The 21,487-nt window shown below is 39.1% G+C and overlaps 1 protein-coding gene across 5 annotated transcripts in view; it reads left to right on the top strand.

Moving 5' to 3' along the window:
• Window positions 1–236: 236 nt before the first annotated feature.
• MTUS2 (microtubule associated scaffold protein 2) overlaps window positions 237–21,487 on the top strand; it is a 581,138-nt gene continuing 559,887 nt past the window's right edge. For all 5 annotated transcript variants that reach the window (XM_025874487.2, XM_073894733.1, XM_073894728.1 and 2 more), the window contains exon 1: window positions 237–552. The gene's annotated coding sequence lies outside the window, so the exon portion shown is untranslated. The remainder of the gene's footprint in view (window positions 553–21,487) is intronic.

The following is a 21,487-nucleotide window of genomic DNA, read 5'->3' as shown; positions in this document are numbered from 1 at the left end:
CGCGCGCGAGGCGCCCGGGTTGCGCGGCGCCCTCCGCCGCTCGGGCTTCGCCGCCGCCCGCCCCGCCGCTCGTCTTTGTCCGGGCGAGGCGGCCGGAGGAGCGGCGGCCACGGCGGCCGAGCCGGGGCGCGCCCAGGCGTGCTGTCGGCGGGCCCCGGGCGCGGGCGCCGGTGGCCTCGGAGCGCCCGGAGCGGGGGCGGCGGCCTGGGCGGTGCCTGCGCGAGGTGAGTGCGGGGGCGCGGAGCCGGCGCTGCGGGCGCGGCGGCGGGCGTGGGCGGCGAGGTGACGGCGCGGGCGAGCGCGCCGCAGGTGCGGAGGCGTCCCTGGCTGCGCCGCCTCCGCTGGCTTCTCCTGGCAAGTTTGTCGGGCTCCCCCTTTGCGGACCTCCGTGGCGGGTCAGCGAAGTCCAGACCTGTCGGTAAATAGAAAACTCGAGCTGAAGGAGGAGGAGGAAGAGGAAGAGGAAGCGTGTCGGAACCTGGCCCGGAATGAGAGTCTCACTGAGGGCAGTGGTGGCTTCTTGGACCTCTTTCTTGGCTCTTTCCCACCCAGGTGAGCGAATCCTCTTCTGCGCGGTCCAGCAGGGTCGGGCTGGGTTCCGAAGCCTGCCTTCTTGGAGCCCGCTCCGCCGGCAGGTGCACCGAGTTAGGGAGTGACTGCCGCCGGGCTCAGGGCAGCGCAGTATTTATTTGGCTTTTCTGTCATCATAGCACTTAGTCTTTTCTGCCCACATCACCTGCTTGGGCTGAGGTTTTGCAGTTCATTTGGCGCCTTCGCTGCTGCTAGGTTAAACACCTTCTGTTTCGGGAGGGGTGGTAGGTTAGTTGAGTCGAGTCCTTCCACCCCCCGCCCCCAGCTTTGGATAATTTGTTCTGTGTCTTCGTCTTAATTTAGTAGGAATGTGTTATTTCCTTTGAGCTTTATGATGGTAAAGCAGTGAAGCGGTTTGCTACATCCATTTTTTTTTTCATTCTGAGCCTGTGCACAGAAGGAATTTCAGGCACACAAGTGATGTTACTACCATTCTATTTTAAATACAAACATGGAAAGAAGTACTCTTGGCAGGGTACCAAAGGCGCCTGTACTCTCTGTTATATAAGTGCTCTAAGAAATATTTGCTCATTGGTAAAGTTATAAAAGTGATTACAAGAGCATCTGAGGAGAAGGGTTGAAAGTAAAGTCAGAACTATATATTCAGACCAGAACTTTACTTGAAGAGAAACATGGTCTTAGCTTGAGGTACCCTTTAAGATAATAGAGGGCCCTTTCTCTGAACTTATTAGAATTGCAAAACATTAGAAAATAAAATAGATTCTGTAAAGACTATTGAGAAACTTGGTGGAAATTTTTGACTACTGATTGATAGAGATAAAAAAAAAAGATCCCACAGATATCCTTTATGACTTTCAAACTGTTGAATGATTTTCTTTTTCTATCTGATGGAAAGTAATTATGAGCTATCAGTTATTAAAGATTCCCGCTCTCAATAAAACCGCTACTCATATTTATGGTTATTTTTTTTTCAGGTAAGAAGAAGACAAAAGTAGAAAACATCAGAAATTCTGATGTGTAGGCACCCCCCTCTTGTGCCCCCACCTCGGTATTCCTTTCTGTTTTCAATTTATATGTGATGGCTTGGGGTGATGCTGAGGCATATGTAATGTTAAAATCTCTCTTGGTGATTCTTCTGTGCAGCCAGGGCTGCACAGAGACCCCCGGGGATAGCACTGTTTCTTTTAGTCATTTTTGTAGCCCAACGTGTGGCTACAGGGGTGTAAGGTAAGTTAAAATAAGTGGTTGAAAATTGGGGGAGAGAAAAATGGTATTGGAAAGATGTGTCGAAGAAGATTTACAGCGTGTACACTTTTGTGTTGTATCCAAAGATCTTCCTCGATGATTTTTTTAAGCCTGCAGAAATCGTTGTTGTTTATCAGGGACCCATAATTCCCTGTAAAAGACATAGAGAAGTCCTAAGTGGGACATTTCTTTGCGCCGAGGTGAGAGTGAAGTTGAGGAGTAGTGTCAGGTTATTCCTTCTGTGTGCACGAAAAGATAATCAAGTCTTATTAAAAAATCTAATTAAAAACTTAATGCAGACTAGTAAATGAAGTGCAAAAAGCTTTTTATTGTTTTCAAGGTTGGAAATAGACCTGGCTGCTGACTCAGTGTTTTCTCTCTACCTTATGTAATTCCAAATATTCAGCTCTTATGGATGGTTTATGAAGGCTTATGTAAGAACTACAACTATGCTTTTTGTACTCTGTTGAACTCCCTGTTTTGACTATTACATAATTGACACAGTACTAGATGGTTAGAACCCAAATAGGGGAAGGATGCACAACCCCAGCCCAGCACATGTACTGTTATAATGAATTGCTGTTGCCAAATTAGTGGGAATGGCAGGGATGGAGGTTTGTGAAAGAGAGATAAGAATAGCATCTAGAGGATTGATGTAATAGAACGCTGTTATGCTTAGCGGTTTTCTAGAGATTTTAATGCTGCCGTATAAACCGCTGTAGTCTTTTATTTCTCCCAGCAGAGGCAGATTTACTGGGAAGCTAATGAATCTTAAGCTTCAGGGCCCCTCACGAAGGCTTCTTCTGGGCCCCCTGGGAAGGCCACTAGCAATGTGTTCACATGGTCATACCTAATTTTATATTTGCATTTTGGACTCTTTTTAAATAAGGATGACACTCCCCCCCCCCCATCTCCCATCATATAAATCTAATGCTCTGCAAACTCGGAATCTGTCCTGGCTCTCAATTATGTGAGATGTTAAGTTAACTTATAAAAATGCTTTTTCTTATTGTAACACCTACAGTCTTATAAAAAGACAAAAACTGAAATCTGGCCAATGTTGTAGTTGACCTGCTGAAAAAGAGCAAAGTTTGCGCTCCCTAGGGCTACTGAAATCAGCTGGGTATCTGGAGAACCAACTCTTTGCCTTGTGATTTAGCACAAATGGCTTTTTTGGATCCGGGTGTGAGTTGGAGGTGGAGAAAAACTGAGACGGGGGAGGGGAAGGGAGGAAAGTGGGTTAAAGCCTTTCCACATTTCAGAGGCGGGCGGCCAAGGGGGAAGGAAGAAATTAACTACCAAAAGAGGCTTCATTAATAAAAAGTTAATAGGAACAGATAACATCAGCAACATTAGGAGATCTTATTGTAAACTCCATCTCTAATATGAATTTTAAACAGTAAGCAAACCCAGGGCTGGAAAATATTCTGCGGGAAGCAAGTGCATGTTAGGAGGGACCCGCATGAACTGTTTGACTTGCCCCATTAGCAGCCTGATTGTGTCCACCGCCAGAATGTTTGAAAGGGACTTGTTGAGAAGAAGGGAGGATTGTCTCTTTTTCTCTGACATGATTTCTACTTCCTATCTGAATTCAGATGCCTTCGGATCTTATCATCTTGATCCGTTTCCGACCAACTCTTATACCCCATCCATCCTCCACTCCCCCGCACAAAGACTCTCTCCTTGACCAAACTTCAGTGAGGCTCCTTCGAGGACTCCTCTTGACACCAGCCTTGGCCTGTGAGAACTGCAACTTTTAGTGCACTCTTCCCCCACCCCCAGCTCCACCTCAGTTCACACACTAAGACACTTGAAAAACTCTAACAGGCTTCTAGCAGCCTAAGACATGGCCCTGGGAGGACCCAGCCCCCCTTGAGTTGCTGTTTGAAAAAGCCCAAGGCTGCCAAAAGAATTTACCAGCCAGCACTTTATTGTGGGCCCCTGACTTCCCTTTCATTGAGTATTTATTAGAAAAACACCATCATAATCCTTTCTCTGCCCCTTCGAGATGTAGGTGTATCTCCTACAACTCAGGAGTGTCTTTCTCAAAGACCTGAAAGCCATTCCTTTGAATTGTAACCATTAGGGAGGATAGGGCCTCTGCCTCCCAGTCTCTGTAGGAGCCTAACTTTGACAGGTGCCAGTTAGCAGACACAGATGGCCTAATTGCCTTGACACTGAGCAACCACTCGACCCGCCCCCCCCGACTCTGCTTATATACCCTGCTTGTTCCTCCTCCTCATTCCCCCATTCTTAAAACACTCAGTCACCTCTACATGGAAGGAAGGAAAGCTCAGTTGTGTGCTGAAGTTTCTTTCCCCTTTTGCAGTATATACTGAATAAAATCTGTCTTTACTGCCCTTAGTGTCCAGTTTTGTTTTTCTGTAGCAGCATCCACCACATGCTCGAGAGTGTCTGTATGTGCCAGGTGCTGTTGTAGCAGAGCAGTGAACAAAACAGACGTAAACTGTGTCCCCGAGGAACTTACAGTGTAATGGGTAAATTCAGATAAATATTCAGTATATCAGGTAGGGATACGCTACAGAGAAAAGTAAATCATAGAAGGACTGTAGGGCAGGGAATTGCTGTGTCAAGGAGGATGGTCAGGGAAGGCGTCTCTGAGAGGGGACGTTGAGTGGAGCCCTAAAGGAGATGGAAAAATGAGCCATATGGCTATCTGGGGAGGAACATTTTGCTCATTGGGGAACACCTAGTGTAGGGCCCTCAGACCAGAGCTCCACTGGCATGTGGGAGGAGCAGCAGGGAGGTCTGGTGCTGCAGTACCCCACAACTGCTGTGGGGTACTCTAATGCTGATGGCCAGCGCCTCCCCACAACAGCAGCCCACCTCTGTAATTATGTTGTGGTGGTGTCTTGGGCCTACCCTTGGACACTCATCTGCAGCAACTTGAGACTGTGTCAGGCGAGTGGTGGTGTTGCTCCAGGGACTCTGGGTGGTGTGGTGGCTTGGGATTGGTTGCAGCTGAGGGCCTCTCAGGGACATGGAATCCATTACATGGACTGGGAGTTGGAGGGAGGTTGTTTGTCTTCATTGATGGTTCCCATTGGCTTGTTGCAGGAAGGGGGCCAGCAGGAAAGTCGCATTTCTGCCTAGGTTCGCTGCAGTCCCCTAGGAACAAACAGAACTGCGCTGAATAAGGATGTTGACAGTGGGAACCACACTGCTCTTTCTTAGGGAATCTGGAAACGCTAAGAACCTTGAGCAACTTCTGAGGTGAAACTGAGCTGGAGCGAACCCTGTGGCCTAAAGGCAGCTGGGGTCAGGTTTTGAGGAGGGGACATTGCTCTTTGGCTGATGAGGCTCCTGTCTGCCCAGATGGCTGCCCTATGGCCAGTAACCAAACCACACATTGTGTACATGCAGTCATTAAAAGTAAGTCAGTGGTGTATATGATTAGGGCTAAGCCAGTATTGATGACAGGCTGATATTGATTGACTTTGGGCACTTTGACTCACCCTCAGGAATGAAGAGCCAACATGGTGTATTAGCTTCTATAAAGACCATAATGAGGGAAATAAATTTGTCCAGAAATAGGCTAATATTGGTATAGTGATTTTAAATGCTTTACAGAAGCACAATGGAAAAAGCATGGAGTATAGAGCCATGGATTACAAGAAATGACAAAACAGCAGAAACAAATAATGAACACTTAATAGGGAAGTTAAATTTCCACACTTCACCAGACTGTTACTGCAGAGTACTAATCTAAAAACCTAATATGAACACTACCTCTGTTCTCAGATCAATCTCAAATCATCCAGAATTAATTATTTTGTATTATGCTGTTTGAAATTACTCACTCAAAGTAGCTTCTCAAGATAGGCAGTCTTTCTCCACAAACAAATAATTGTTTTCTCAGGTTGGAAGTGTTGCCACATATTAAGCCAAACACGTTTTTTGTCCCTGATTCTTATATTTCTATCAGTTATTTTCTGGGGATGCCAATTTGAGAACTGAAATCATGTAAAAGAATACTTTGGTTGAAATTGCTATTTTTAAGCCTGATGTATTTTCTGTTAGTGTTGCATTAATATCTTTGGAAAACATGGCAGATATACCAAACATTACTTATAAATTCTACAGACTCCAACAAGTATTTCTTTAAAAAAATCCACATTGTTTTACTTTAACTGGCAGCTGCGAATGAGCTTTATAGTGAGTGAGCTAATATGCCTCTACTAGAAGGTTTAAAAAGTTAGTTTAATATTACTACTTTGTCCTCTACCCCTAAACTTCACACTGAAATTTTTCTCCTAGATTTTGGGGTTATCATTTTGACAACAACCCAAGATATTGTAGTGGAATATAAAAGTGAATTAAAGCTAATATCTCAGTTTGGAGAATTTTTTTTTTTAAAAAGCAGAGATGTCTGAAAATTACCTTTCTCTAAGGTTGGGACTAGAGAGAGGCTAGTCAGACACTTGCCTCAGTTGAAAATTTTAAAGGGGCATCAAAAAACTGAGCAATAAAAAGAAATGATATTTTAATGCCATTAAAAAAATAAAAATCAGTGCAAAAAATGCATGATGAGCAAAATGCCAGATTTTTAAAAAGACAAGTTCAGTGTTATTGATTTTTCCTTTGGTGTCAGTCTCCAGTATGGCATGGTACAGCACCTTTATTGATTGTGCATTAATTTAAAATTTTGATATTTTATTCATCATGTATTTTTATTTAAAAAAATCTTTATCTTGGAACCACATCTGGAATGTTAGAGTAGGGACTTTCTGTAAATCTTCTCCTCCAAAATAGCAGTGAGAACAAAATTTCACTGAGGCAAATACTGTCAAAATAAACTATTTTAGAACTCTGGAATTGAATCAAAGAGTTGCAACAATTCCATGAGCATTTATTCAAGAAAATAGATTGACTTTCAGAACAGTGAACTTTCAGAACATTTAAACTTACTCCCATTATTTCATCCTAGCATAGTAGCCTTGAAAACTAAAAGCTAGTGGAGGGCACAGAATAGATTCTGAACTCTTCAAAAACCCCATTCGCAGAAAATTGTCATTATAGGACCTGTCTGGCAGCTACTGAAAACCTCCATTCTCAGAGCTTGTTTTTATTTTACCAGACTCAGAACTGATCCTGTGTGAACAGCCTTAGGGTATTTGTTAAAAACAATTAGCAATTGTTTAACATTGCAGGTGCCTGAGGTGACTGCACCAGTTGGGGTTGACAAGACGTTGACCAAAGACTTAAAAGGAATAATTGGGATAGGAAATATACATGGGATTTGAAAAGTTTTGACATATCTTTTGGAATCTAGAAGGCCCCTGTACATGTGCAGGTTTATACATATGCCCAAGAAAGACTTGAGAAAGTCCTAATCTGTCACCTCTGGCCGACACTGAGGATCTATACAAATAAGAAGAAAAGGCTAAGGCAGAGTTGTAAACCGTGTATCAGAGCATAGAAAGCATGTGTGAATATGTACACAGAACTCAGCAAAGGCTTTGAAACATACTGGTTCGAAGCATTTAAAGAAATTTGTTTTATCATGAGCTGACCACTAAAGCAAACTGAGCAGAGACTTAAGCAGCGGCATATGATAAACGGACTGTATAGAATTAGTCCAGGAAATGGACAAACAGCATTATCATTAACAAAAATAACAAACAGTAACAATAAACCTTTGGTGGAGAATGGAATCTGATTTTCAGAGTTGCCGTATTATTTAAAATCCAGTTTTCAACACATAACGCATACAGTGAAACAGGAAAATATAGTCCACACAAAGAGGAAAAAGCCAAATGTGTCCCTGAGAAAGTCCAGATGTTGGACTTGTTAGACAAACATTTTAAGTCAGTGAATATAAATGTATTCAAAGAGTGAAAGGAATTCATATCTAAAGAATTAAAGGCAAGTATGAAAATGATGTCTTACCTAATAGAGAATATCAATAAAGAGTGGAATTATTAAAAAAGAACAAAACAAAGTCTGGGGTTGAAAAGTACAATGACTGGAATGAAAAAAAAATGACTAGATGGGCTCAACAACAGATTTAAAATTGGCAGAACTAAGAATTAGTGAACTTGGAAGTAAATCGGTTTAAATTATACAGTTTTTTTTTTTAAATAATGGAAATCCCAGAAAGAGGAGAGAGAAAGAGACAGAATACTTGAAGAAGCAATGGCCAAAAACTTGCTAAATTTCACTTAAAACATTAATCTGCATAACCAGGAATATCAGTGCCTTCCAAGTAGGATAAACACAGAGATCTACACTCAGACAGTCAGGCTTGTCAAAAGCCAAAAAAAGAAAATAGCAAGAGAGAAGTGAATCATTGTGTACAAGGGATCCTCAATAAGATTAACAGCTAGCTTTTCATCTGAAATCATGGAAGCCAGAAGGTGGTAGGATGACATATTCAAAGTGCTGAAAGAAAGACCAATCAAGAATTCTATATGCAGCAAAACCATTCTTCAGAAAAAATTAAGATCTCAGAAAAACCAGACTGCCCTACAAAAAATATGAAAGGGAATCTTTTTAGTTATAACAAAAAGAAACTTAGACAATAACTCAAATTCATAGAAGAAATAAAAAGTATAAGTAAAGGTAACTACATAGGTAAATGTAAAAGATAGCATGAACCACTAAGAAAATAACCAAAAAATATATGATAAAAAAAAACCCAGGGGATTTAAAATGGTATACTAAAATATTTAACTTAAAAGAAGGCAGTAATGGTGGAATAGAGGAACAAAAAGTCATAAGACCTATAGAAAACGTAATAAGATGGCAGATTTAAATTTTACCAGTTATTATGTTAAGTGTAAATGGACTAAACACTCCAATAAAAAGGCCGAGATTGGCAGAATGAATTAAATAAACATGATCTAACTATATTCTCTCTACAACAGACCCACTTTATGTTTAAACACAAATAGTTTGAAAGTAAAAGGATAGAATAAGCTATACCATGCAAACAATAACCAAAAGAGAGCTGGAGTGGCTATCTTAATATTGGAGAAATTGATTTTAAGTACAATATTATTACAAAGGATAAAGTCATTACATGTTGATAGGTCAATTTTTCAGGAAGACATTACAGTTACAAACATATGTGCAAATAACAACAGATTCCAAAATACATGAAGCAAAAACTGACAGAATTGAAGGGAGAAATAGAAAATTCAACAATAACAGGAGGAGATTTTAATATCCCACTGTGTTCTTTTTTAAAGATTTTATTTATTTGACAGAGAGAGACACAGCGAGAGAGGGAACACAAGCAGGGGGAGTGGGAGAGAGAGAAGCGGGCTTCTCGTAGAGCAGGGAGCCCGATGTGGGGCTCGATCCCAGGACCCTGAGATCATGACCTGAGCCGAAGGCAGACGCTTAACGACTGAGCCACCCAGGTGCCCCTTAATATCCCACTTTGAATAATGGATTGAAACCACGCAGAAGTTCAACAAGGAGTAGAAGATTTGAAGAGCATTATTAACAAACTAGAACTAACAGACATCCAAAGAACACCACACGTAACCACAGCAGAATACACATTGTTCTTAATTGCACATAGAAATTCTTCAGCATAGACTGTATCAGGCCATAGAATATATATAAGGTGACAGAACAAGTTTCAGTGAATTTAAAGTATCGAAATCACACAAAGTGTTTTCTGATCACAGTGGAATGATATTAGAAATCAATAGTAGAAGGAAATTCAGAAATTCACAAAATGTGGAAATTAACACACTCTTAAATAGCCAGGGGGTCAAAGAAGAAATCATAATGGAAATTAGAACATACTTTGAGGTGAATGAAAACAAAAACATAACATACTAAAACTTATGGGATGCACTAAATCAGTGCTTAAAGGGAAATTTATAGCTGTGAATGCCTATATTAACAAAAGGAAAAAGCAAAATGAAAAGACAACCTATGGAATGGGAAAAAATATTTACAAACCATATATCTGAGAAGGGATTAATATCCAAGATATATAAAGAACTCATACAACTCAATAGAAAAAGCAAATAATCCAATTTTAAAAATGGATGAAGGATCTGAATAAATATTTTGCTGAAGAAGATATATGAATGGCCAACAGACACATGAAAAGGTGCTTAGCAAAACAAATCATTAGGGAAATGCAAATGAAAACCACAATGAAATATCACAAAAGTCTGTTAGAATGACTGACATTAACAACAACAAAAAAAGGATAAATACAAGAATGTGGAGAAAAGGGAACACATGTGCACTGTTGGTGGGAATGTATATTGGTATAGCCATTATGGAAAACAGTATGGAGGTTCCCCTCAAAATTAAAAATAGAACTACCATATGATCTAGCAATTTCACTTCTGGGAATATATCCAAAGGAAACAATTCTAAAGAAAATGAAAACACTATATTGAAGAGATATCTGCAACCCCATGTTCATAGCATCATTATATATAGTATCTAAGACATGGAAACAACCTAACTGCCCATTATGATAAATGGATAAAGAAGTTGTGATACACAGGAATATTATTTAGCCATAAAAAGAAGGACATCCTGCCATTTGCAACAATTTGGATGGACCTTGAGGGCATTATGCTGCATGAACTAAGTCAGACAGAGAAAGACAAATACTGTATAATCTCGTTTATATGTGGAACCTGAAAAAACAAAAACAAAACAACACCCCCCCCAAAAAAACCCCCCACCAAACTCCAAACACCCAAACTCATAGAAAAAGAGATTTGTGGTTATTGGTGGTGGGGTAGCGGTGAGGTGGGAGGAGGGAGATTGGATGATGGTGGTCAAAGTGTACAAAATGTACATACTTGCAGTTGTAAGTATTGCAGATGTAACATACAATATGATGACTGTAGTTAACACTGCTGTATGGTATATGAAAATTGTTAGGAGTAAATCTTGAGTTCTTATCAGAAGAAAAAAACTTTTTTTGTGTGTCTATATGAGATGATGGATGTTAACTAAACTTACTGTGATAATTCACAATATATGTAAGTCAAATCATTATGTTGTATACCTTAAACTTACACAATGCCATATGTCAATTGTAACTTAAACTGGGGGAAAAAACCAAAAAACAAAAGAGAGATCACAAATCAGTAATTTAACCGTTTACCTTAAGGAAGTAGAAAAAGAAGAGCAAATGAAACACCAAAAAAGTAGAAGGGAGGAAATAAAGACTAGAGCAGAAGTAAATAAAATAGAGAATAGAAAACAGTAGAGAAAATCAATGAACCCAAAAATTAGTCCCTTGAAAAAAATCAACACAATTGACAAACCATTAGCAGACTGACCAATAGAAAAAAAGAAAAGACTCAATTACCGAAATCAGGAGTAAAAGGAGCATCACTATCCACCTTGGAGAAATAAAAAGGATCATATTATGAATAATTTTATGTCAACAAATTATGATAACCTAGATGAAATGGACAAATTCCTATGAAGACACAGACTACCAAACTGCTCAAGAAGAAATAGAAACTTTGAAGTGACCTGTTATAAAATTCTCACAAGGCAAAGCCCAGGTTCATGTCTCCACTGGTAAATTCTACCAAATGTGTAAAGAAGCCTTAACAACAGTATAGCACAATCTCTTATAGAAGATGGAAAAGGAAGGGCCATTTCCCAACTTACTGTTTGAGGCCAGTATTACTTTGGTAATAGAACCAGATAAAGCAATCACAAGAAAAGTATAGTTGACCCTGGAATAATGCAGGGGTGAAGGGCACCAACCTCCCATGCATTTGAAAATCGATGTGTAACTTTTGACTCTCTGAAAACTTAACTACTAATAACCTACCATTGACGAGTAGCCTTACCGATAACAGTCAACTAACACATGTTTTGTGTATGTATTATATATGTGTGTTACATACAACAAAATAAGCTAGAGAAAAGACAATGTTATGAGAATCATAAGGAAAATATATTTATAGTACTATACTCTATTGATTGAAAAAATTGTTTATAAGTGGACCCAGACAGTTCAAACCCATGTTTTTCAAGGGTGAACTGTATAAACTGATATTTCTTATGAATACAGATGCAAAAATCTGTAACAAAATACTAGTAAACTATAAGCCAGCAACATATAGAAAGTTTATACACCACGACCAGGTGGGATTTATCTGAGGAATGCAAGATTGGCTTCACATATGAAAATCACTGTAATATATCTTATTAATAGCATAAATCACAAAAATTGCACAGTCATCTCAATAGGCATAGGAAAAGCACCTGACCTATTCCAACAGCACTTCATGATAAAAGCACATGCAAAACTAGCAATAGAAGGAAACTTCCTTGAGCTGATGAAGGGCATTTATCAAAACCCCATAACTAAATTAATACTTAATGGTGAAAGACTGAATGCAGTCCCCCTAAAGAAAAGACAAGGATGCCTCATTTTTTCACATTTATTCAACGTTGTATCAGGGGTTCTAGCCAAGGCAATTCAGCAAGAAAAAGAAAAAAAAGGCATTCAGATTAGAAAGGAAGAGGTAAAACTATCTCAGTTTGCAGATGACATGAGCTTATATGGAGAAAATCTTCAGGACTACACACAAAAAACTGGTAAGTTCAGCAAGGTTGCAGCATATAAGATCAATAAACAAAAATCAATTCTATATGTTAACATCAAATAATTTGAAAATGAAATAAAATTACATTTACAGTAGCGTCAAAAAGAATAAAATACTTAGGAATAAATTTTAAAAAAGACATTCAAAGCTTGTACACCAAAAACTATAAAACATCACTGAAAGAAATTAAAGATAACCTGAATAAGTGGAAAGATATCCCCTCTTCATGGATTGAAAGACAATATTGTCAAGATGGCAGTGCTCCCCAAATTGGTCTATAGATTCAGTGCAATTCATATCTAAATTCCAGCTGCCTTTTGGGCAGAAATTGACAAGCTGATCCTGAAATTTATATGGAAATGCAAGGGACTCAGAATAGCCAGAGCAATCCTGAAAAAGCAGAACAAAATTGAAGGACTTGCATTTCCTGGTTTCAGAAGTTACCACAAAGCTGCAGTGATAAAGATAATGTAGTACTGGCATAAATAGAGTCTTAATGGATCCATGGTATAAAACTGAGAGTCTAGAAATAAACCCTTACATTTATGATCATTGATTATCAACAAGGGTGACAAGACAATTTAGTAGAAAAAGAATGGTCCTTTTAACAAATGGTGCTGGAATAGCTAGATATCCACATGCAAAAGAATGAAGTTGGACCCTACTTTGCACTATATACAAAAATTAATCCAAAATGGATCATTGGCCTTAAGGCAAGAGCTAAAACAAACAAACAAAAACTCTTAGAAGAAAACAGGAGTAAATCTTCATGATCTTGGATTAGGCAATGGTTTCTTAGGACATCAAAAGCATAAGTGATTAAAGAAAAGATATATAAAATGGGCTTCATAAAAATTAAAAACTTTTGTGCTTTAGAGGATATCATCAAGAAAGAGAAAAGAAAACCCAAAGAACAGGAGAAAATTTTTGCAAATCATGTATCACATAAGAAACATATTCAAAATATATAAAGAATGGTTATAACTCAATATATAAAGAACTAAAAAATTGAGCAAAGGACTTGAAGTGACATTTCTCCAAAGAAGTCTAATGGCCAAGGCATAGATGCAAAGGTAGTCAACATTATTGGTTATTAGGAAGACCAAAAACAAAAGTACAATGAGATACTGCTACACAATCACTAACATGGCTAACATAAAAAATGCAGATAACAAGTGTTGGTAAAGATATGGAGACATTGGTACCCTATACATTGCTGGTGGGACCATAAAATGGTGCAGCCACTTTGGAAAACAGTTGCTGGTTTCTCAAATTATCAACATAGAGTTACAAGATGACCAGGCAATTCCATGCCTAAGTTTATATCTAAGAGAATTGAGAATTTATATCTACATAGAAACATGTATACCAATGTGTGCCTAATAGCTCCAAACTGGAAACAGTTCCTAAACCCACTAGCTGATGAATGGATAAACAAAATGTGCTGTATTCATATAATAGAATATTATCCATCCATAAAAAGGAATGAAATGCTGATTCATTCAAAGTTTTAAACATTTTAACTGCAAGAAGAGAGACCCAAAAGGCCACATATTATGTGATTCCATTTATATCAACTGTCCATAATAGACAAATTTATACAGAAAATAGATTCGTGGTTGCCAGGGGTGGTAGATATCTGCTAATTGGGATGGGGTTTCTTTAAGGGTAATGAAAATGTTCTGGAATTTGATAGTGGCAGTAAACAACATTATGAATATTTAAAACTATTGAATTGTACCCTTTAAAATGGTGAATTTTATGGTAGGTGAATTACATGACAATGCTGTTACTTAAATATTATTCATCTTGATTCCTGAGTTTTTCTCTATTCCTGAGTTTTTTGGTTCCCTTTAAATTTTGTGCCTGAGGGATGCCTGGGTGGCTCAGTTGGTTAAGCATCTGCCTTCAGCTCAGGTCATGATCTCAGGGTCCTGGGATGGAGTCCCACATCGGGCTCTTTGCTCAGCGGGGAGCCTGCTTCTCCCTCTGCCCCTCTCCCCACTCATGTGCTTGCTGTCACTCTCTCTCGCTCTCTGACAAATAAAATCTTAAAAAAACATAAATAAATTTTGTGCCTGAGGCAAGTGCTTGGCCTCCCCCGAGTCCTGGCCCTATTTTTCTCTACTGGCCTTTGCCTCAGAATTCATAAGATAGCTATATTGGAGGATTACAAACCTTAGGAGTTACATGTGGAGAACCAACAGCTGATGGAGGAGAAGGAGAACTCCAGAGTTGACAGAACTCTGAAAGTAATATTCTCTGAGTTTGTAATGTAGGAGCAAACTCTATATCCAGCAGGGCCATGCTATGTGACACTGCAGTGCAGTCTTGGATGTCTGTGCTCTGTAATCACTAGGAAAAGTTAGCATCATCTTAACAGATCTTATTAGTAAGGAAGAGAAAAGTTATACTTCATAGAGTAGCACCGTTCAATGGAAATATAATGTGAGCCACATATGTATTATGCTTTTCTAATAGCCACATTAAAAGCAAAAACATACTAATTTTAACACATTTTATTTAACCAAATATATCCAAAATGTTATCATTTTAACATGTTGAAATGTTTTATATTCTTTTTGTCGTACTGAATCTTCAAAGTCAAGTGTGTATTTTAAACTTAAGCACATTCCAGTTCAGATTAGTCACATTCCAAGCGTCCAGTAGAAACATGTGGCTAAGTGGCTACTGTACTGATGGTTATGGAGTTGTTTTTATAAAATCAGATTCAAGAGACACACTGTGGTGTCCTGGTTTTGAGTTGGATCCAGGTTCAAATTCTGGTTTTGGCTCTAACACTGTATTCTTAAAACATTTGCTGATATCTATTCTCAAAAGTTATATAGTCCATATCTATGAGCAGACATGTAATAATGGAGAAAAGTAAAGTCTTACTTTATTGTTCTAACTACTATAGGGCCCATCGGAGGAAGTGGTCAGTTCTACCTGGGTTGGGTCCTGTGGTGGTCAGGAAGAGCTTCATAAAGAGGTAAAGTTTGAGCGCCATCCTGGAGTATGAGGTAGATGAATGGCAAAAACGGAGTCAGGGAGGCTTAAAATAGTACTGCCCAGGAAATTGCTTAGAAGGTTTCCTCAGCCAGAGCACGGGTATGAATGGGTGGCTGAAGGAGTGATGTGCTTGAAGTAGAGTTGGGAGCTATGTTTTTGGAGGATACCTGTGAAGGAATTTAGACTATATTACATATTAGGCAGTGGGCACCACTAAAGAACTCTTAAGAAGGAAGTCACGAGGTGACATTTGTTCTTTGTCACTTTAGCATCCTGGGCTAGTCACTTGACCTTCAGACTGGCCCCTTAGTCACCTCTTTGAGAAACTGGGATACTGAAATCTCTTTAGAGAGCTGTTGTGAAGATTAGGTAAGTGAACTAGCATATGTAATGTGTCTCATGGTCTAGCCCAGACTCTTGAATTGAGACACTGCTTCTCTAGTAGTTTCCATCTGCTGCCCCAGCACTGGTTCTTCAGTGTGGCTGTGCTCCAGAGTACCCAGGGAGAGCTTTCCAAAAAAGTAAACTCTTAAAATTCAGGAATAAGCATCAGGGTAGTTCCCAGGAATCCCCACATTTAACAGATTCCTTCAATGATGATTGTGCAGCCACCTGTTTCAGTTTTGCACCTGTGTGCAGGGTTCACTTTCCCAGTCCTTTCGTTGTGATTGTTTTCGTACTTTGAATAAATGGATCGGATGGTTTATCTTAGTTAACGTTAATGTTATTTCATGTGTTCTTCCATGGTTTTGGATGTGGTTTTGATCAAACATTCTCATTGCTGTGTAGTAGTCCATTGTGCACTTTACTGTAATAAACACTTGGTTACATCAGTTATAAATTGAACACAACTGGTTTTTCCAAGAATACTGTTCTGACCCTAAACCAAATTTATAAGCAGCTGTCTGCTAATAGAGATGCACACCAATTCCTTGACTTTATGTCCTATTGTTTGAAAATATTGTCTGTAGCTCAAAACCAAGATCAAATTGATGTGATTTCTGAATTTGAAAATTATGCTTAGGGTTTTGTGTTTTTTGCTCACTCCAAAAATGAACCATTCTGTGTGGAGAAGGTATGGTTGCTTGCAATTTCTCTGTTCATTTTGTCCTTTTATATAAATTCAAAAAAATATTTATTAATTTTACCTACCATTTTAACTAAATTTAGCTTTCCCTTTCTTTTTTTTTAAATTTTATTATGTTATGTTAGTCACCATACAATACGTCATTAGTTTTTGATGTGATCCACGATCCATTGTTTTCGTACAACACCCAGTGCTCCATGCAGTACGTGTCCTCCTTAATACCCATCACCGGGCTAACCCATCCCCTTAGCCCCCTCCCTTCTGAAACCCTCAGTTTGTTATTCGGAGTCCATGGTCTCTCATGGTTCATCTCTCCCTCCAATTTCTGCCCTTTCATTTTCCCCTTCTCCTAATGTCCTCCATACTATTCCTTATGTTCCACAAATAAGTGAAACCATATGGTAATTGACTTTCTCTGCTTGGCTTATTTCACTTAGCATCATCTCCTCCAGTCCCACCCATGTGGATGCAAAAGTTGGGTATTCATCCTTTCTGATGGCTGAGTAATATTCCACTGTATATATGGACCACATCTTCTTCATCCATTCATCTGTTGAAGGGCATCTCGGCTCTTTCCACAGTTTGGCTATTGCAGACATTGCTGCTATGAACATCGGGGTGCATATGGCCCTTCTTTTCACTACATCTGTGTCTTTGGGGTAAATACCCAGGAATGCAATTGCTGGGTCATAGGGTAGCTCTATTTTTAAATTTTGAGGAACCTCCACACTGTTTTCCAAAGTGGCTGTACCAACTTGCATTCCCACCAACAGTGTAAGAAGGTTCCCCTTTCTCCACAACCTCTCCAACATTTGTTGTTTCTTTCCCTGTCCATTTTTGCCATTCTAACTGGTGTAAAGTGGTATCTCAATGTGGCTTTGATTTGAATTTCCCTGATGGCTGATGGTGATGAACATTTTTTCATGTGTCTGTTAGCCATTTGTATGTCTTCTTCAGAGAAGTGTCTTTTCATATCTTCTGCCCACTTTTTGACTTGATTAATTGTTTTTTGGGTGTTGAGTTTAAGAAGTTCTTTATAGATCTTGGATACCAGCCCTTTATCTGTAGTGTCATTTGCAAATATCTTCTCCCATTCTGTGGATTGCCTCTTTGTTTTGTTGACTGTTTCCTTTGCTGTGCAGAACTTTTTATCTTGATGAAGTCCCAAAAGATCATTTTTGTTTTTGTTTCACTAGCTTTTGGAGATGTTTCTTGAAAGAAGTTGCTGTGGCCGATGTCAAAGAGGTTACTGCCTATGTTCTCCTTTAGGATTTTGATGGATTCCTGTCTCACATTGAGGTCTTTCATCCACTTTGAGTTTATCTTCGTGAATGGTGTCAGAGAACGGTCGAGTTTCATTCTTCTGCATGTGGCTGTCCAATTTTCCCAGCACCATTTATTGAAGAGACTGTCTTTTTTCCATTGCATGTTTTTTCCTGCTTTGTCAAAGATTATTTGACCATATAGTTGAGGGTCCATATTTGGGTTCTCTATTCTGTTCCATTGGTCTTTATGTCTGTTTTTATGCCAGTACCATGCTGTCTTGGTGATCACAGCTTTGTAATATAGCTTGAAATCGGGCAATGTGATGCCCCAGCTTTGTTTTTCTTTTTCAACATTTCCTTGGCGATTCGGGGTCTTTTCTGATTCCATACAAATTGTAGGATTGTTTGTTCCAGCACTTTGGAAAATGTCATTGGAATTTTGATTGGGATGGCATTGAAGGTATAGATTGCTCTGGGTAGCATAGACATTTTAACAATGTTTATTCTTCTGATCCATGAGCATGGAATATTTTCTTCAATTTCTTTCATGAGTGTTCTGTAGTTCCTAGAGTATAGGTCCTTTACCTCTTTGGTTAGGTTTATTCCGAAGTATCTTACGTTTTTTGGTGCTATTGTAAATGGAATCGTTTCTCTAATTTCTCTTTCTACAGTTGCATTGTTAGTGTATAAGAAAGCAACTGATTTCTGTCCATTGATTTTGTATCCTTCCACATTACTGAATTGCTGTATGAGTTCTAGTAATTTGGGGGTGGAATCTTTTGGGTTTTCCACATAAAGTATCATGTCGTCTGTGAAAAGAGAGAGTTTGACTTCTTCTTTGCCAATTTGAATACGTTTTATTTCTTTTTGTTGTCTGATTGCTGTTGCTAGGACTTCTAGTACTATGTTGAACAATAGTGGTGAGAGTGGGCATCCTTGACATGTTCCTGATCTTAAGGGAAAGGCTCTCAGCTTTTCCCCATTGAGGATGATATTCGCTGTGGGTTTTTCATAGATGGATTTTATGAACTTGAGGAATGTTCCCTCTATCCCTATACTCTGAAGAGTTTTAATCAGGAAAGGATGTTGTATTTTGTCACATGCTTTTTCTGCATCAATTGAGAGGACCATATGGTTCTTCTCCCTTCTCTTATTAATGTGTTCTGTCACATTGATTTGTGAATGTTGAACCACCCTTGCATCCCGGGTATAAATCCCACTTGGTCATGGTGGATGATCCTTTTAATGTATTGTTGGATCCTATTAGCTAGGATTTTGTTGAGGGTTTTGGAATCCATATTCATCAGGGATATTGGTCTGAAATTCTCCTTTTTGATGGGGTCTTTGCCTGGTTTGGGGATTAAGGTAATGCTGGCCTCATAGAATGAGTTTGGAAGTTTTCCTTCTGTTTCTATTTTTTGAAACAGCTTCAGTAGAATAGGTATTATTTCTTCTTTGAATGTTAGGTGGAATACCCCACAGAATCCATCAGGCCCTGGACTCTTGTTTTTTGGGACGTTTTTGATCACTGCTTCAATCTCGTTACTGGTTATCGGCCTATTCAGGTTGTCAATTTCTTCCTGTTTCAATCTTGGCAGCTTACAGGTTTCCAGGAAGGCCTCCATTTCATCCAGATTGCTCAGTTTATTGGCATATAGTTGTTGATAATTTCTAGTTCCTTGGTGTTAGTCGTGATCTCTCCCCTTTCATTCATAATTTTATTAATTTGGGTCCTTTCTCTTTTCTTTTGGATAAGTCTGGTCAGTGGCTTATCGATCTTATTAATTCTTTCAAAGAACCAACTTCTAGTTTCGTTGATCTGATCTACTGTGTTTCTGGTTTCTAATTCATTGATCTCTGCTCTAATTTTAATTATTTCTCTTCTAATGAGTGGCTTAGGCATCGTTTGTTGCTTTTTCTCTAGTTCTTCAAGGTGTAGAGTTAGTTGGTGAATTCAGGGTTTTTCTGTTTTTTTTTGAGTAAGGCTTGGATGGCTATGTATTTCCCCCTTAGGATCGCCTTTGCAGTATCCCATAGGTTTTGGACTGATGTGTTTTTGTTCTCACTGATTTCCATGAATTGTTTAAGTTCTTCTTTGATTTCCTGGTTGACCCAAACATTCTTGAGCAGAGTGGTCTTTAGCTTCCAAGTGTTTGAATTTCTGCCAAATTTTTTCTTGTGATTGAGTTCCAGTTTTAAAGCATTGTGGTCTGAGAATATGCAGGGAATAATCTCAATCTTTTGGTATCGGTTGAGACCTGATTTGTGACCCAGTATGTGGTCTATTCTGGAGAAAGTTCCATGTACGCTCGAGAAGAATGAGTATTCTGTTGTTTTAGGGTGGAATGTTCTGTAAATATCTATGAGGTCCATCTGATCCGGTATATCATTCAAACCTCTTGTTTCTTTATTGATTTTCTGCTTAGATGATCTGTCCATTGCTGAGAGTGGAGTATTGAGGTCTCCTACAATTAATGTATTGTTATCAATATGCCTCTTTATTTTGGTTAACAGTTGGCTTATGTAGATGGCTCCTCCCATGCTGGGGGCATAGATATTTACAACTGTTAGATCTTCTTGTTGGATAGACCCTTTAAGAATGATACAGTGTCCTTCTGTGTCTCTAATTACAGTCTTTAGTTTAAAATCTAATTTGTCTGATATAAGAATTGCTACCCCAGCTTTCTTTTGAGGTCCGCTGACATGGAAGATGGATCTCCATCCCTTCACTTTCAGTCTGGATGTATCTTTAGGTTCAAAATGAGTCTCTTGTAGGCAGCATATGGATGGGTCCTGTCTTTTTATCCAATCTGCAACCCTGTGCCATTTTATGGGAGCATTTAGGCCATTCACGTTGAAAGTGATTATTGAAAGATATGAATTAATTGTCATCATGTTGCCTGTGAAGACGTTGTTTTTATAGATTGTCCCTGTAAATTTCTGTTGTATATCACTCTTGGGGTCTTTCTCCTTTTATAGAACCCCCCTTAATATTTCTTGCAGGGCCGGCTTAGTGGTCACATATTCTTTCAGTTTCTGCCGGTTGTGGAAGCTCTGTATCTCTTCATCCATTCTAAATGGAAAGCCTTGCCGGATAAAGTCTTCTTGGCTGCATGTTCTTCTCATTTAGTACCCTGAATATGTCTTGCCAGGCCTTTCTGGCTTGCCAGGTCTCTGTGGATAGGTCTGACGTTATTCTGATGTTCCTCCTTCTGTACGTAAGGAATCTCTTCCCCCTAACTGCCCTTAAGATGGTTTCCTTTGTTCTAAGATTTGCAAGTTTTACTATTACATGCCGGGGTGTTGGCCTGTTTTCCTTGATCTTGGGAGGGGTCCTCTCTGCCTCTAGGATGCGAATGTTTGTTTCATTCCCCAGGTTAGGGAAGTTCTCAGCTACAATTTGCCCAAATACATCTTCTAGTCCTCTCTCTCTCTCTCCACTCCCTCCGGGATTCCAATTATTCTGACATTGGAATGCTTCATGGTGTCACTTATTTCTCTGATTCTATTTTCATGGATTCTGAGTTGTTATTCCCTGGCCGCCTCTTTTCCCTTTTTATCTGTTATATGGTCTCCCAGGTCGCTTATTCGTTCTTCTGCCTCAGTTACCCTAGCTGTTAGATTATCTAGATTGGATTGGATCTCATTGATAGCATTTTTAAGTTCTGCCAATTCAGCTTTCATTTCTGCCCTTAGAGACTCTATGTTGCCATTAATTGATTTCTCCATTCTAGCCATTGTCTTCACAA

Source organism: Callorhinus ursinus, unplaced genomic scaffold, assembly GCF_003265705.2.
Source record: "Callorhinus ursinus isolate GAN/ISIS: 27379988/994484 unplaced genomic scaffold, GSC_fseal_2.0 scaffold7, whole genome shotgun sequence".
NCBI lineage: Eukaryota > Metazoa > Chordata > Mammalia > Carnivora > Otariidae > Callorhinus > Callorhinus ursinus.
The sequence above is the reverse complement of the archived record's forward strand: the minus strand, read 5'-3'. Positions and strand labels throughout refer to the sequence as shown.